Below are 18,963 nucleotides of genomic sequence, written 5' to 3' on the forward strand. Positions count from 1 at the left end.
GAGTGAAATAATCCATGCAAAGTAGTGTGGGCACTATGCTGTGCTTAGTCGTGTCTGACTCTTTGTGACCCCATGGACTGTAGCCCACCAGGCTCCTCTGTCCGTGGGGATTCCCCAGGCAAGAATACTGGAGTGGTTTGCCATGCCCTCCTCCAGGGGAGCTTTCCAACCCAGGTCTCCCACATTGCAGGTGGATTCTTTACCATCTGAGCCACCAGGGAAGCCCAAGAATTCTGGAGTGGGTAGCCTGTCCCATCTCCAGGGGAACTTCTCGACCCAGGAATTGAACTGAGCTCTCCCGCATTTCAGGCGGATTCTTTCCCAGCAGTGTGGGCACTAGAATCCAGTAAATGTCCATCATCCTCGTGGTCACCATCATCATCGTCATCTTCATCATTGGTACTGGCAAAGAGATCTTTGGTCTGTCCTCAGCCCTTCCTGGTGATTAAGGAATGCAAGGGCATTGAAAGACAGTGACAGAATTCATCAGAGCCATAAAAACAACAATAAAAAAAGGAGAGAGACAGTCACATTTTGAGCAGCCTCACTCTGGACCAGAGCATAGCTGGCACTACCATGCACATCTTCCCATTTCATCTCCACAACCTATGAGGCAATTGGCACAGGTGCCCGCATTTTGTTGACGAAGCAGCTGTGCTTCCCCCAGATGAAGGGACTTGCCCGGAGTCTCCAGCTGTGCGTATGATCAGGGGGCTCATACCGGGTCCACTCAGGTCCGGGGGCCGTGAAGGCAGCCAGGAAAGACCAACCCTGAGTCGGTGGTCTCTGGAAACCCCTGTCCCCTCGGACAGGGACGAAGAGGACACAGCAAGGAAAAGTGAGTGAACGGTGGCAGGAAAATGAATCGAGGAGTGGGGAGGAGCTGCCTGCCATTAATCATCATGAAGAATAGGTCCCAGAGAGATGCCTTGGGCTCCACGGTGATTAATGACCTTTTTAATTTTCCTGCACATCATCCCAATTATGCAGGGCCACTGAGGGAGGTCCCACCTTCTCTGGGGAAGCAGGAAGGTCTGGGCAATGCCCTGAGTGAGGCAGAGAGGAGGGCTCTGGGGAGACCCTGAGCTGTTTTCCGAAGACCCTGGGCCCGGGGGCAGGGCTTGGAGGAGCTGCAGATCTGATCCCAGAGCTTGGCGGGACATGGGGGCTAGGGAAAGACAGCGCCCATCTCTGGAGAGAGTGGTGATGGGCACCACTCTCTGCCCTCCAACTCAGTTGCGAAGGAATAGAATCATTTCCTTACCAACTCAACCCATTTTTCTCTTTTGAGTTCCCATGCTTCCCAAGTGGCCGAAGCTTAATCTTGTGCCTGAGTTGTGTCTAAGTTCTGGATGTCATGGACTGAGCGTCTGGGGCAACTGGTTACTTGAGATTCTCCACGAGGTGGGCAAGGATCTCCTGGTTCATCCATCATCCAGTCCGACCCTCAGCTGTCGGCCCATAGAGGCTGCCGCTAGGAAACCTCACGCTCCCATCCTGTGGCTCTCTCTCTGCTACTGTTGCATCGTGCGCTCAGTCGCTCAGTCCTGTACCTCGTTCATGACCCCGCGGACTGTATCACACCAGGCTCCTCTGTCCTTGGGATTTTCCAGGCAAGGATGCTAGAGCAGGTTGCCATTTCCTTCTCTGGGGGATCTTCCTGACTTCTTTATTAATGAGCCACCTGGGAAGCCCCTCTTTGTTATTACCTCTGCACCAAAGAGCAATGGAGTCTTTAAAAAGCTGCCTCTGGCCCTAGTTTCCAAGATGGACCAGACCTCTCTGAAGTTTCCAGTGCTCCAAAACAATGGTCTATTGAGAATCAAGGCATAGGGGCTACTTCCGAGCTATGTCATTCTCTCTCTCTCTCAGCTCCTCTCCTTATCCCAGCCTAGGGCAAGGCACAGTGCATCAGTCATCCTCCCCTGCTTCTTAGATCATGCCAATATAGCCAGCCTTCTAAATTGTCCCACTCCCAAAATTTCAAATTTTTGAACACAAAAGCCGGAACCAGGAGTTTATTTCTGTTTGCCAACCTGAGGTATTAACTGCAATACTAAGCCTCTTTCTCTCTCTCTCTGTCCTCCTTCTTTCATTTTGAGAAGTGAGGTGTAGGACAGAAGAAAAATCAGGAGAGAACCATTGGTGAATATCTCATAAATATTCTCCTGCCACACACGCAGAAGGCTACAGAGAGGCTCAGAAGAAGGAATGAGCACATCCTATAGGAAAATCAATAAAATTGGTCATGCAGAGAGCTGTGTTTCTTCATTATTGAGGGCACAGGCTTCAGAATCCGACAGATCTTGCTTCAGTCTGGGGCCTCTACTTACTACTATGTGACCTTGAGCAAGTGGCTTCTTCTCCTCCAACCTCAATGGCCTCATCTGTAAATGGGGAGAAGCAAATCTGCTGTGGGATCAGCTAAATGGTGCTTGCGGAAAGGCTTTACCAAGTCCTCTGTCTGTACTAACCAAAAGAACAGAGACAATCGGAGATGGAAAGAGAAAGAGCAGGTGAGCAGGTGAGAGAAGGGAATAAAATTCAGGGAGGTGGAACACAGAGGACAGAGAGAGGGTTGGGGCTTCACCAGAAAGAAAAATTACAGAGATGGGAGAAAGTAGCCAGATCGGGAATAAGTAAGGGAAGAGTGGAAGCTGGATTTGAATTGTTGCTCTGGGTGGGCTGAGCTGAGCCTCGATAGGAAATAGCTAAAGCAGTACTTCCCACACTTCAGCACCACATGGATGACTTGGGGGTCCTGCCAGAAGGCAGATTCAGAGTCAGTAGGTCGGGATCTGGGGGCACTGTCCAACTAGCTCCATGGGATGCTGGTGTCACTGGTCCATGGGCCATTCTCAGATGGTGAGGGACTCTCAGTCACCTGGACGAGATGGCATCACTCCAGATATTTGAGGGGGCCCTGTTCATTCTGCATCCTGGGGAAAAAAATTCCTGTTCCCTCCCTTACAGTGATCCTCACTAATGTCTTGGTAACCTGCACCGCCGCTTTTTGTCAATTTATTATTCAGGGAGACATCAAGAAATCCTGTCTGTCATTTAAGATTCAGGAGTTGACTTGGCAGCAGGGAGCGGGTTTTCATACCTCCGGGATCTGGAACAACTGTTACCTTTCATCTTCCTCTCTTCTGGTGACTTTGGCAGGACAGTCGGAGAGCAGTCACTGGCCCCGCTCATGTATTTCCTGGTTCCCCAGCCTCTACCGGTCAACAGACACACACTGCTACCGTAGAAACAAAAATATCTGGCTGCCTAAAGTCAAACTCCTTATAGCATCCTTCAAGGCCCGAACGATCTAGCATCTGCCTCCTTTGTTTACCTCTTCTTGGCTCTTTGCTCCTATCACTAAGGGCCAGCCATGCCTGCTCCTTTCTGTTTCTCTAAGGCAGGGTTTTTCCAAACCTGGCTGTGCTTTAGAATCACCAGGGCAGGGAGCCATTTTTTAAAATATATAAATTCCATTATAAATTCCTAAAACAAACCCCAGACCAATAAGATCACAGTCTCTTGGAGATGGGAACCAGGCATCAGTAAATTCTAAGTCCTCCCCAAGAGAGTGGAATCTAAAAAAAAAAAATAAAATAAAAGGTACAAATGAACTTATTTACAAAACAAAAGTAGAGTCATAGATGTAGAAAGCAAACGTATGGTTACAGGGTGTAAGAAGGGAGAGCAGGGATAAATTAGAAGCCTGATTTTGACATATACACCCTACTATATATAAAGAAGAACTAACGAGAACCTACTGTAGCGCACAGATAACCCCACTCAATACTCTGCAATGGCCTACATGGGAAATAATCTATAAAAGAGTGGATATCTGTATATGAATAAATGATTCGCTTTGCCGTGCACCTGAAACTAACATCGTAAATCAACTCTACTCCAATAAAAGTTTTTTTTTAAAAAATGAGAAAAGAAGAAGTTCCAGTGGGCAGCCAATGTTGAGAATTGCCTCTCTGAAGTTCCAAAGAATTCTGCCCTCACTTCCTTGCTCCTTTTTCTGGCTCCGATCCTTTGTTCACTGGCCCCCTCCCATCTGTCAGATTTCAGCCCCAACGACTCCTCTTCAATGAAGCATTCCACAGACACCTCATATCTCACCAAAGCCATCGTTTGCCTTACCTCCTTCCTAGAACTTGTCACAATCTGTAATTCTCCTGTTAACTTGTGTGTTTATTTATTCTTTGTTCCCTTCATCAAAACTTTAGCCCCAAGATGCCAAGAACCTTGTCTGGTTGTATTGCTACCATAGCCAATGCTTAACACAGCGTTTGACCTGTGGTGGGGTTAAGTACATAGCTGATGAATAAATAAAAGGTCAGGAAGACTTTGCAGAGCCTTCCATGTAAGATGCTCAGTTGTGACTTAGTTTCACACCTGTTACCTAGAGTCAGACTACGTGAAGAAGGACTGAGCCTTCAGAAAGATGTTTCCCATATGACTGTATTCCTATCCTTACTTCCCAATATCCCTCCTTAATCACTAATGACTTCTCTCTGGGGACTCCTATTCCAAGCCTTCCAACTCAATGCCCCTAACCTGTGCTCTCTGGAAGCCACACACCATTCAAAAGGAGGGCAAAATCTGCTCTTTCAGTGTTTCCATACTCTTGTATCTTGCATACTGTGGAACTCAGTCATGTATTTAGGTCACTCAAGGCTCCTGTCTGCTGAACTCTGTAGCTCCAAATGAGGAGAGGTGGTGCTGGACCCAAGGAGAAGAGAAAGTTGTGGATGCTCCAGTTTTTATTCAGTCTCATCACCAGCAGTAGATTTTCTCCTTAGTTCCCCGGGAAGCTTGCACCCTTACCAAATCCAAAATACAGGACTTCCCTGGTGGTCCAGTGGTTAAGAATCCACCTGCCAATACAGGACACATGGGTTCAATCCCTGGTCCAAGGAGATCCTACATGTCATGTAGCAAGTGAGCCCGTGTGCCACAACTACTGAAGCCTGTGGACCTAGATCCCAGTTCAGTTCAGTTGCTCAGTCACGTTTGACTCTGCTATCCCATGGACTGCAGCATGCCAGGCCTCCCTTTCCATCACCAACTCCTGGAGTTTACTCAAACTCCTGCCCACTGAGTTGGTGATGCCATTAAACCATCTCATCCACTGTCGTCCCCTTCTCCTCCTGCCTTCAACCTTTCCCAGCATCAGGATCTTTTCAAATAAGTCAGCTCTTTGCATCAGGTGACCAAAGTATTGGAGTTTCAGCTTCAGCATCAGTCCTTTCAATGAATATTCAGGGCTGATTTCCTTTAAGATGGACTGGTTGGATCTCCTTGCAGTCCAAGGGACTCTCAAGAGTCTTCTCCAACACCACAGTTCAAAAGCATCAATTCTTCTGCACTCAGCTTTCTTCACAGTCCAATTCTCACATCCATACACGACCACTGGAAAAATCATAACTTTGACTAGATGGACCTTTGTTGGCAAAGTAATGTCTCTGCTTTTCAATATGCTATCTAGGTTGGTCATAACTTTTCTTCTAAGAAGTAAATGTCTTTTAATTTCAAGGCTGCAGTCACCATCTGCAGAGATTTTGGAGCCCAAGAAAATAAAGTCTGTCACTATTTCCACTGTTTCCCCATCTATTTCCCATGAAGCGATGGGACCAGATGCCATGATCTCAGTTTTCTGAATGTTGAGCTTTAAGCCAACTTTTTCACTCTCCTCTTTCACTTTCATCAAGAGGCTCTTTAGTTCTTCGCTTTCTGCCATAAGGGTGGTGTCATCTGCATATCTGAGGTTATTGATATTTCTCCCACCAATCTTGATTCCAGCTTGTGCTTCATCCATCCCAGTGTTTCTCATGATGTACTCTGCATAGAAGTTAAATAAGCAGGGTGACAATATACAGCCTTGAAATACTCCTTTTCCTGTTTGGAAACATTCTTTCGTTCCATGTCCAGTTCTAACTGTTGCTTCCTGACCTGCATACAGGTTTCTCAAGAGGCAGGTCAGGTGGTCTGGTATTCCCATCTCTTTCAGAATTTTCCACAGTTTGTTGTGATTCACACAGTCAAAGGCTTTTGGCATAGTCAATAAATCAGAAATAGATGTTTTTCTGGAACTCTCTTGCTTTTTCAATGATCCAGCGGATGTTGGCAATTTGATCTCTCGTTCCTCTGCCTTTTCTAAATCCAGATTGAACATCTGGAAGTTCACAGTTCACATACTGTTGAAGCCTGGCTTGGAAAATTTTGAGCATTACTTTGCTAGTATGTGAGATGAGTGCAATATGTGGTAGTGTGAGCATTCTTTAGCATTGCCTTTCTTTGGGACTGGAATGAAAACTGACCTTTTCCAGCCCTGTGGCTACTGCTGAGTTTTCCAAATTTGCTGGCATAGTGAGTGCAGCACTTTCACAGCATCATCTTTTAGGATTTGAAATAGCTCAACTGAAATTCCATCACCACCACTAACTTTGTTTGTAGTGATGCTTCCTAAGGCCCACTTGACTTCGCATTCCAGGATGTCTGGTGTGAGTGATCACACCGTAGTGCTTATCTGGGTCGTGAAGATCTTTTTTGTATAGTTCCTTTGTGTATTCTTGCCACCTCTTCTTAATATCTTCTGCTACTGTTAGCTCCATACCATTTCCGTCCTTTATTGAGCCCATCTTTGCATGAAATGTTCCCTTGGTATCTCTAATCTTCTTGAAGAGATCTCTAGTCTTTCCCGTCCTATTGTTTTCCTCTATTTCTTTGCATTGATCACTGAGGAAGGCTTTCTTATCTCTCCTTGCTATTCTTTGGAACTTTGCATTCAAATGGGTATATCTTTCCTTTTCTCCCTTGCTTTTAGCTCCTCTTCTTTTCACAGCTATTTGTAAGGCCTCCTCAGACAACCATTTTTTGCATTTCTTTTTCTTGGGGATGGTCTTGATCCCTGTCTCCTATACAATGTCACGAACCTCCGTCCAATAGTTTTTCAGGCTGTCTATCAGGTCTAATCCCTTGAATCTATTTCTCACTTCCACTGTATAATCATAAGGGATTTGATTTAGGTCATACCTGAATGGTCTAGTGGTTTTCCCTACTTTCTTCAATTTAAGTCTGAATTTGGCAGCCCATGCTTTGCAACAAGAGAAGTCACCACAATGAGAAACCCAGGCACCACAACAAAGAGGAGTCCCTGCTCACCACAACTAGAGAAAGCCTGAGTGCAGCAACAAAGACTCAGGGCAGTCAAAAATAAACAGCATACATTTCTCCCATGGCAATGCAGTAATAGTTTTATATGAGGAAATTATAAATCCCCTACTGCCATATGAAGAATAAATAACAATTGTCCCTTCCTTCACTAAGCAATGGGCTCCCCTGATGACTGAGATGGGAAAGAATCCACCTGCAATGCAGAACACCCAGGTTCGATCCCTGGGTCAGGATGATATCCTGCAGAAAGGAATGGCAACCCGCTCCAGGATTCTTGCCTGGGAAATCTCTTGGAAAGATAAGCCTGGTAGGCTACAGTTCATGGGATCACAAAGAGTCGGACAGGATTGAGTAATATTATCACTAAGCAATAACGCCATCATTATTATCCTAGGGCCCATTCACCTGTGAGCTAGGATTGTATTATCAGAGACACCATCGTCTGTACATTTTTATTTCTTACCCTTCTAGGGAAAGAGGTGTGACATCCCCAAATCTTCCACCTGTGACTTCTACGTTCATCCTATCAATCCGATATAGCAATCTTTCTTGAACTTTCCATGTGTTCCCTTTCCCAACATGAGAAAAACAATGTGTTCTGGTAGAGATTTGTTCCCAGAAGAAATGACTGGCTGTCACAAAAAGAAAATCGTCTTCAGAGTATGAGCTGATAGCCATAAAGTCCCAAGCAGAGTATCTGGTCCACCAAAAAAAATCCACAGTTTTTTTGTTTATTTTTTAAGTGGCAGCTATTCTTACTACTGTTGCTGCTTCTACTTTTGCTACCACAATTGGTTGTTTTCCTAGCACCTAGAGAAAGATTTAGGAAACATCAGTCATTTGATGCATGCTTGTTGGATAAATAAGTGAATGAAAGATAAAGCTAGAATTTCTCGTAAAATTGTGTTATCACTTGCTGACATTTCACAGTGATATCAGGGCATCTCCCTAAACTGTGTTCCTGAGTTCTGAGTCCTGGCACTCTATTGGTAATTTCCCGGCAACATGCTTGCTCAGCCTTTTGAGCTCAGGGATGCAAACATTCAGTCCTATTGCCTAGGAGGATATTTACACAAGCCCACAGCCATTAAAAGAGGGCTCCGAAATATATTTGCAGAAATCAAACTGCTGGTATGGATAACTATTAATAAATGCTGAATGAAGACTTGATAGAGTCCCAAAAGGTTGATTCTCTCAAAATGGCATTTTTTTGAGAATAAAGATAAGGTACGCCAGCATTCAAAATTCCACGTGCACATGTTCAGGATGGAGGAGAATCATTCAGTTGTAGCCTGAGCAGAAGAGCAATGGTGTTTACATTGGAAGAAGCTCCCAGACAAAGGCATTCTTTTCTGATTGAACAAACAAGATAAAATACATTTTTGGCAAATGTGGAGGGTTGGTCCAACTCACCCTTAAAAAAGGAGTTTGCAACTCCTATTTTCATTCTGACTTGGAAAGCAAAGTGATGTCAAACCAACAGGGAAAACAAGTAATTGCTTTTATTAACCGAGTGGTTACCATGCAACAGGCACTGTGCCAAAAACATCATGTTGATTATCTCGACTACATTAACTTCTTTGGTGTTTTCAGAGAAGTGGAACTGTGCAAAGATCTCCCAACATGGGACTGAAATTTGGGCTTAAAGTTCAGGTCTGCCTGACTCCTAGAAGCCATCCTCTAACCTGCTTCATCTTGGGACTTAGAGGGGATGAGCCTCTATTTTACAGAGAAAACATACTTATTCAAATCATGAACACAGGAAGCTATTGTCACTGAGCTCTGGTTTAGGCCCATTTCATAAGATGAGTCTTATCCAACAACAGCAGCAGGGGAGAAAAAGGATAGAAGAAAAGAACCTGCCATGCAGGCATTTTTTTCCTTAAATGGCTCTAGAACGAGAAATGAGATCAAGAAACTTGACCCACACTCTAAGTATTCCTTACCCTTCTAGACAAAGAGGTGTGATATTTCTAAATCTCTCACCTGTGTCATTGTTGTTGTCATTGTCTAGTTGCTAAGTCATGTCTGACTCTTTGCAACTTCATGGACTGAAGCCCACCAGGCTCCTCTGTCCATGGGATTTCCCAGGCAAGAAAACTGGAGTTGGTTGCCATTTCCTTCTCCAGGAGATCCTCCCAACCCAAGGATCTAACTGCATCTCCTGCACTGGTAGGTGGATTCTTTAACTCTGAGCCACCTGGAAAGCCCTAAGTATAGTCTATTGTTAAACAAAACTAAAGAAACTCCTGCAGATGTAGAATAAAAATCAAGATTAAGCCAAGCAGAGATTTGGAAACAACTAAAGATCAATAATTTTAAGAACTCATATATCTCTAGGAATTTGTATTTCTCATAAATTCAGCAAAGATTTATTGTTTCTTATGCTGTGCCTACTCTAGGTATTTGGGACCCATCGGTAAATAAAACAGATTAAAATTACATCTTTAGGAAGCTCATACTCCAGCAGAGGGTCACAGGCTATCAAAAAATTAAAACAAAATTATATACTAAGATAAAAGGTGATACATAATACATTATAAAATGAGAACTAAGGAGAGTTAGCAGGGGAGGTGGACAATATTTGAGCAAATACTTGAAGGCAGTGAGGGAACAAACCATGAAGATATCCGGGGAAAGAGTGTTCCATTTAGAAACAGCAAGTGCAAAGGCCCTGAGGCAGAAACATGGCTGGATAGAATGAAGAATAGCAAGGAGACAGGTGTAGCTGGAATAGAATAAGCAAAGTGAAAAAGGACAGATGACATTAATCCAGTAGCTTATGAGGACAAAATAATGCAGGGTCTTAGAAGCTGTTATGAGCACTGCAGATTTTACTCTGCAGTAAAAGTGGTGAGACTTTGGTGAGTTTTCAATAGAAGAGTGATCATGACCTGATATATGTTAACAACTCAATAGAGGACCACTTAGGAGACCATATAGATGATCAGACCATACTGGGGAGACTTTCTGGGGCTTGAAGCAGTGTTGTCAGCAGAGGTGGTAAGAAGTGCTTGGATTCTGCATAGATGCTACAAACAGCAGGATTCCTGATTGTTTGTAAGTGGTGTGAGAGACAGAGGGGAAATATCAATAATGTTTCCCTCACCCTCAGGGTCTGTCGTGCTTTAGAATATTACTTCATGATAGAGTGAAGTCATCATGATCTGCGAAACATATAGAAATTAATCATCTAAAATATGAAGATGTAACTAATTTTTTCAGTAAGTTTTATTCATAAGGTATTTAATCCTGTTCTTTAAAACCTTTCACAAAATTTAATGATGAGAGTTCCTGAATAGAAAAGCTCAGGACTACATGTATAAAATTCATATATATATATGAATAATATACTATATGTATATTGTATATAGATTACAAGGCTTCCCAAGTGGCACTGAGGTAAAGAATTAGCCTGCCAATGCAGGAGACATAAGAGATGTGGGTTTGATTCCTGGGTCAGGAAGATCCCCTGGAGAAGGAAATGGCAACTCACTCCAGTATCTTTCCTGAAGAATCCCATGGACAGAGGAGCCTGTCGGCTACAGTTCAAAGTGTCACAAAGAGTCGGATGTGACCAAGTGACTTAGCATGCACAAGTATATACTATATATAGGACTTCCCTGGTGGTTCAGATGATAAGGAATCAGCCTGCAATGCAGGAAACTCAGATTCTATCTCTGGGTAGGGAGGATCCCCTGGAGCAGGGCCTGGCAATCCACTCCAGTATCCCTGCCTGAAGAATTCCAAGGACATAGGAGCCTGGCAGGCCACTGTCCATGGGGTTGCAAAGAGTCAGATATGACTGAGCAACTTTCACTTCACATACACTATGTGTGTCTGTTGCTCAGTCTTATCTGACTGTTTGTGAGCCCATGGACTGTAACCTGCTGGGCTCCTCTGTCCATGGGATTCCCCAAGCAAGAATACTGAAATAGGTGGCCATTCTCTTCTTCAGGGGATCTTCCCAATCCTGGGATCAAACCCAGGTCTTCCATATTACAGGCAGATTCTTTACCATCTGAGCAATCAGGGAAGCCCTACATACACTCTGTGTGTGTGTGTGTGTGTGTGTGTGTGTGTGTATACACAAATTTCTCAAAATTCTGGCCTGAGATGCTGGAGAAATGGATTACCATCAACTGAGATGAAGATGATCACAAGTCAAGCAGTTTTAGGGAGAATTTCAAGAAGTCTGGTTGGTACATGTTAAGCTTGAGATCCCTACTCAACATCTGGGTGAACAGGTTGAGTGTGCATTCAGATACAGGAATCCAGGTTCAGCAGACAGGTATAAATGCACCAGGAATCCAGGCCTCGCCTCTCCTTTTTCCCTTTCCTGTGGCTTTAAATCACATGTATATGCTGCTGAAGCCAAAAACTATAGCTTTAGTTCAGACTGCATGTTGACTCCAGATTCATATATTCAATGATGAGAATACGTGAGTAGCAACTGACACAGTCAAGGAGAACTCTTCATTTCTGCCTCAAATCTAATTCCTTGTTCATCCTCCCCAGCTCCTAAAATGATACCACCATCTCTCTGTTTCTCTGAGTGAAAACTTTACAATCCTCCTCATCCTTCTTCTTCCCTTACTTTTCACATCCAATCCAATTGTAGGCAATTTCATTTCACTCTACCTCCAAAATGCACACCAAAATTGTCCAACTTTCTCTCTCTCTACTGTGCACTTCTAATCCAAACAAACTATCTCTAACCTAGAATAGAGCAATGCTCTCCTGTCTTCTCTATTGCTTTGTTCTCAGTTGCACGGCCCACAGTCTATCCTTCACAGAGCCATCACTGAGCTCCTCCAGAAACACAAGGATTTAACCTCCCCTCATGCATAAAAGTCCTTCAGTGACTCCCACGGGTTTAAAACACATGCGGTCTCCTCAGCATGCTCTGAAAACCCCTGCGTGAGCAGGTTCCACCTACCTCTCCAACCCAAATCCAAGTCAGAACTTTCCACTAAGATCTAGACATACAGAAGCTCTTCTGCTCCGTGAGTTCTCTGATCTTCATCCACTTTTAAGAGTTTATGTATGCTCTTCCCTCACCCAGGAATATTCCACCCACCAATTTCTGTTTGACCTTGTTTCTTCTCATTATTCAGATCTTAGCTCAACATCATCTCTTCAGAATATTTTCTCTATTTGAGCCAAAGCTAACCTACCCTTTCATAGTGATCTACTACATCTTTCCAGTTGTAGAATTTATCACTATCTCAAAATGAGCCTATTTAATTTTTAATCAGCTTGTATATTATCTGCCCTTCTCCACATGAGTTTGAGTTCCATGAGAGCTGTCTTGTTCAGCACTGTACTCTCAGTTTTTATTCAGTCCTTGGCACATACTAGACATGGCAGAAATGCCTAGTCAATGAGTAAACTTTAAGGAAAAAAATGATGTATTGGGTGCATATTAAAGGTCCATCCAGATCACGTAGTTGTTGAAAGATTTTTCTGGAAAGTGAAAGATCAAGTGATGGGACCATCTTCTTAACTACATTCATAGCATCTCTTCAATTAAAGAAAACTTAGACAGCTACTCCACAAGAACTGTGTCACTCATGGGATGGTGGTAGTCTAGTTGGTGATTTAGTTGCTAAGTTGTGTCCAACTCTTGCGACCCCATGGATTACAGCTCATCAGGCTTTTCTGTCCATGGGATTTCCCAGGCAAGAATACTGGAGTGGGTAGCCATTCCCTTCTCCAAGGGTCTTCCCAACAAAGGGATCAAACCCTGGTCTCCTGCATTGCAGGCAGATTCTTCACCAACTGGGCCACCAGAGAAGCCCCTGTGTCACTCACTGGGTAGTCGCTAACTGAATCATGGGCCAGCATCAGGAAGGGTCTATCCAAAAAATTTAACCTTCAATAGCCTCTCTAAACTTATGTTAAAAACACAGTCTTTTAAGTGACGGCAAATACCACTGGACCAGATGGAGCTGGATCCTAACAAAAAATTTTAGTTACACTGAGCTTCCACTACCATTAACATATTACAAAACTATAGCATGATATCACAACCTGACCCAATCCAGGTTCCTAACAGATGTTGAAATACAGATGGTTCTTCATTCCTGCTTCCTATTGTAAAGCACCCCCTTGTAAGGCCTCACTCTAAGCTCACAAGTAATTGTGATCAAGTTATTAAGGAATTACTCTTTTCAAGAATAATTGCATGTTGAGAGAATTTTGAAGTCCAAAATACAATAAGCTATACGAAAATGTCCACAAACTATTACCCAGAGAAATGTGTAGTGAAACAGAGAGAGTCTGCTTTTCATCAGTCAGATTAATAAAAATAAGAAAAGACTGATAATATATAGTGCTAGTGTGTATATGGAGAAACAAGCATTCCTATATTCTTCTTGGAAGTCTTAATTGCTCTTTGGGAATTAGTCTGGCAATAGCTATCATAATAAAAATTCATATCCTCTTTGATGTAGCAATCTCAATTGAAGATAATCTACTTTACAGAAATAAAAGTAACTACAAAAACATGGAGTTACTTTTACCAAAAACACTTGCTCTTTGGAAGAAAAACTATGACAAACCTAGACAGCATGTTAAAAAGCAGAGACATTACTTGGCTGACAAATGTCGGTATAGTCAAAGCTATGGTTTTTCCAGTAGTCATGTATGGATTTATGCATTGCACAATAAAGAAGGCTGAGCCTGAAGAATCAATGCTTTTGAACTGTGGTGTTGGAGAAGACTCTTGAAAGTCCCTTGGACTGCAAGGAGGTCAAACCAGTCAATCCTAAAGGAAATCAGTCCTGAATAGTCATTGGAAGGACTGATGCTGAAGCTCCAATACTTTGGCCACCTGATACGGAGAACTGATTGACTAGAAAAGGCCCTGATGCTGGGAAAGATTGAAGGCAGGAGGAGAAGGGGACAACAGAGGATGAGATGGTTGAATGGCATCACCAACTAAATGGGCATGAGTTTGAGCAAGCTCGGGGAGTTGGTGATGGACAGGGAGCCCGGAGTGCTGCAGTCCATGGGGTAGCAAAGAGTTGGACATGACTGAGCAACTGGATAACAGCAACAACAAAAAACATGAGCATATCTATTACAGCATTGTTTAGCGTCAAGCATACGGACATTAATACCCTGGACACATCCTAAATGTCAATCAGTAGAAGAATAGTTGAATCCATGACGTAAAATCAAACTGTGAAATACTATGCAGTTATTTTAAAAGTTGTGTTGATCTAATTGTATACATGCAGGAATTTCTGGTGCAATAAATGAAAAAAAGCAAGGTACAGGTTAGTGTACATAACATGATCTAAGTTTAGCAAAAAAAAATTCTACAAATGTATACATATTTGTAAATGTCTTATGAGCTTGAATCAAGCTGTGTCAAGACATAAACTAGATAGCCAGTATTGTTTTCTCCGGAGTTGGAGGGAAAGTTAGAAAGAGTGAGGAAAGATATTAATGACTTCTTCTTTTCAACTTCTTTCAATTTTTTGTCTAGTTACAACAGGTATGCAATTTTTTAAAGATTTACAAGAAATCTAATAAGTAGTAGAGAAGGAAAATACCAAAAGATCAAAGATGATCTTCAAGCCCAAAGGAATGAATCATGATGGTGGAGTTTTAGACTCTGACAAGAGTTTCTGCATCTGAGGACTCAGGGAAGGAGAGGAGAGACTCACCCTTTAGTCGGGGGTCTGGAAACTTGCCTTCCCCTCCCCAAATCCTGCTGTGTGAGGCAAAGGAGAGTAAGGAGACCAAAGGCATGTTGATCAGAATGGATATGAGGCAAGCAGCTCATTAAATGGGCCCCGGTAATTGATTTCCAAGGAAGCAGATGCCTTTCTTGTGCATGCAACAGCACAGGTGTTCCAGCTGCCTGGGAAACCTGAGCACTGCCTTTGCAAGAAGTGCTTTGATGTCTGCTTCCCCTTCAGACTAGGAAGGAGGCATCACGCATCTGGCTTGACATCCTTTCCTCTGCTGACCCCGGAGAAGCCCAGTCCTGCAAACCAGCAGGGATGCACTCTGCTGAGCTGTGTCATCCCCTCTGGGCCAGATTGCCTTCTTGGGAATCTCAGGGTGGGAGGGTCTAAGCAGTGCCTTGTGCAAGAATTAAGGAAGAAGGATAGAAAACTTCACCTGACCCCTGAAATGATAAGACCCTAGGGCAAAAGCAGCTCTAAAAGGTCACCGTCTGTACAGGTCTGAATATGCAGAACAATCAGACCTTGTCAGAAGAGCCACACCCAAGGATTTGAGAAACTGGGAGCCTAACTGGAAATGCCCGACTACACAGGCAGCTATAGTGGATTTATTTCACACTGCAAGTTTGCTCCCAAGAACTGCGCTCCTACCCAGTTCTGCTAAATCAAATGACAGTTTCTTTGGACAGTATTGTTTTCTTGCAACCCACATGGCTCCAAGGGAGATGTCATCTGCAAAGGGAGTTACTTCATCTCCATGTGCCTCAGTTTCCTCATCTATATGATGGAAATAACAACAGCTCCTATCTCATGGGATGGTTGTAAGAATAAACCGGGTTAATAGTTGAACAGCAATTATCCTCCCATTTAAAAAATAGCTAGACAGCACTTAACTAGTTCTAGCATGCGGCACTATATAAACTCTTGCTGTTATTGGTAGAAGTAGTAGTATTAAGATGTGATTGCTAATTAATTTCTCTTGCAGAGGTTTGTTTACATTGAGATGTGTACTAGTGGCCCCTTGGTGGCGCTAGTGGTAAAGAACTCTCCTGCCAACACAGGAGACGTAAGAGACACTGGTTCGATCCCTGGGTCAGGAAGATCCCCTGGAGGAGAGCATGGCAATCCAGTCCAGTATTCTTGCCTGGAGAATCCCATAGACAAAAGGACCTGGCGGGCTACAGCCGATGGGGTCGCAAAGAGTCGGATATGACTGAAGCGACCTAGCATGGACACAGTGACCCCTATGTCTCTGGCATAACACTTGCAGAATGTCATCATCATTGGTCCTGTGGGCATCACAGAGCCCAGGCACTCTGCTGTGTGCTGTACCTGTTTTTATCCTCACGCAACCCTGAGAGGTCAGGGTGGTGCTCATCCTCACTTTTTTCCGAGCATCAGAGAATTGAATTGAATTGGTTCTCATCACCCAAGGCTGCCAAGCCAGTAGGAGGAAAGCTGAGATTCTCATTCTAATCTGGCCAACTCTGGACACCCAGCTCTACCCACATGCACTGCAGGTGCAGGTCAGCAGCATCCCTGATACAGAGGTTCCCACATCTGGCTTCACCAGATTTCTGCATTCCTACCCAACATACATATTGAATCAGAATCTCAAGAGTGGGCCCAGAAATACGTATTTTTGACAAGCTTCTTATGTAACTCCTATGTAGTTATCCCACTGCTTGAATGTATGAGCTATCCCGGACTCAGCAATTCCACTCCTGGGCATATATTTGGACAAAACTATAATTCAAAAAAAAGATACATCCATCGATAAGTTCATAGCAGCACTATTCACAATGGCCAAGACATGTAAACAACCTAAATGGCCATCTGCAGATGAATGGCTAAAGAAGATGTAGTATACACACACACAGATACACACACAAAAGAATACTACTCGGCCATACGAAATAGTGAAATAATGCTATTTGCAGCAACAGGGATGGACCTGGAGATGATCATACTAAGTGAAGTAGCAATAAGACAGAAAGGGAAAGACAAATGCCATATATCACTTATATGTGGAATCTAAAATGTGAACCAAATGAACTTATCTATGAAACAGAAGCAGGCTCACAGACACAGAGAACAGACTGCGGTTATCAAAAGGGGAGGGATGGGTTGGGAGTTTGGGATTAGCAGATGGAAAGGATACTATATAGGATGGATAAACAGCCAGGTCCTACTATTTAGCACAGGTAAGTATGTTCAACATCCTGTGATAAACCATAATGGAAAGGAATATGAAAAACAAATATATATATATGTGTATATTTACATATATACATATATGAAAAACAAATATATATGTGTGTGTGTATATACATATATACATATATGACTGAATCACTGCTGTACCACAAAAATGAACGCAACATTGTAAATCAGCTATACAATCCTCAAATAGGATTTGATTTTCTCTTTAACCCACTGGTGATCCCTCTAAGGAAACAAATCTCTTTATACCTAGACAAGACCCTTTCAAGACTTCCCTGGTGGGTCAGACAGTGAACAATCTGCCTGCAATGCAGGAGACCCAGGTTTGATCCCTGGTCAGGAAGATCCCCTTGAAAAAGGAATGGCAACCCACTCCAGTATTCTTGCTTGGAGAATCCCACACACAGAGGAGTCTAGTGGGCTACAGTCTAAAGGGTCACAAAGGATTGGACACAACTGAGCGACTAACACTTTCACTTTCAGACCCTTTCATCTGACTTAAGTTATCCTAAGCTGAGTCTAAATCCCTATAAGAAAAACTATCTTGACTCCTACATCTTACTTTAAACATCTGGGACTGCAAACTTCCCCAATGCCTAGAAAACCTTTTCTATCCTCCCACTCTCCCCACTTCAGTATTCAGTCTCCACAGTAGCCTCAGGCTGCCTCATCTATTAAATGACCTACAGTTATGAACAATGGAAAGATAAATCTGTTTCATTCAATGGAAACATTTACCCAATGAGTCTGAGTCGTCAAAGCCTCAGAAATGTTGACACGTTCATTAATTTTGTTCAACTTTATTTGTTAATCATAAAAACCAGGGACTACACGAGCTCTGAAAGCTCTGCCTTTTACATGAAGATGTATTTGTTGGAAAGGAGTGCTGAAATGAGCATTTCCTTCCACACAGGGATTCTTAAAGTCATTACACCAAACAAAGTAAAAGAAGAGCTTGGGTATATATTATTCCATTAGAGTCCTATTTATTGAGCACCTGTCATGTGAAAGGCACACCCCAGGGTCAAGCAAGAGACGCTGAAACAGATGTCAGTTTTGGCATGAAGAAGCTTTCAGCTGGGAGGGCAGATAAGCAGAAGAGCCATAACACGAGGCAGGACATGTGACGTGTTATGAGACAGTAAATTGAGCACTGAGTATTTTTGCCCTTCTAGGATCTGTTTCCCCTTCTTTGAGTAACACTACCTGAGTTTCACTTTACAGAACTACCCACAACCCACTGTGACTTCATATGGCGTGGGACTGGCTGACCTCAACATCCAGCTTCAGGACGGATCCATCTTCAGCTTTGACCAATCAGAATATTCCATCCCTCTGGCCACAGTGATTGGTTCAAGAATGGGCATGTGACTCAGACTGGTCCAACGAGATTTAGTCCCCGGGTCTTACTCTAATAATAAAAAGATCACAGGTTTCTTTCCCTTGGAGTTGTTGAACTGGGGAGATACCGATCTGAAGCTGCCAGTACCCATTCCCAATCCCCCTCTGGGAAGAGCTTTTCTGAAAGTGAAGGCAATGAAATACAAAAGACAGAGCCCAGATGGCATTATTTGAGCTCCTGGATTCATCTGTACCTGAAGAATAGAAATGCTATATGTGAAGAATCTTGGGCCTCAGTTCCTTGGAGTTCAGTGTCTGTCCAACAGCTGAGTACCAAATACGGTGAGATATGTTTGAAGCATAGCCAGTGTTCAGAGGCTGCACCCAGGTGGAAGCATAGAGAAACCACTATTTGCTGAGGCAGTGGCTCCAGAACAGGGGTAGGCTGGGGCTGGGGTGATGAAGGGCAAGGGTCTGACCACCACTCTGGGCACCTTTGCGTGGAGGTCTTGCACCA

Source organism: Dama dama, chromosome 10, assembly GCF_033118175.1.
Source record: "Dama dama isolate Ldn47 chromosome 10, ASM3311817v1, whole genome shotgun sequence".
Classification (NCBI taxonomy): domain Eukaryota; kingdom Metazoa; phylum Chordata; class Mammalia; order Artiodactyla; family Cervidae; genus Dama; species Dama dama.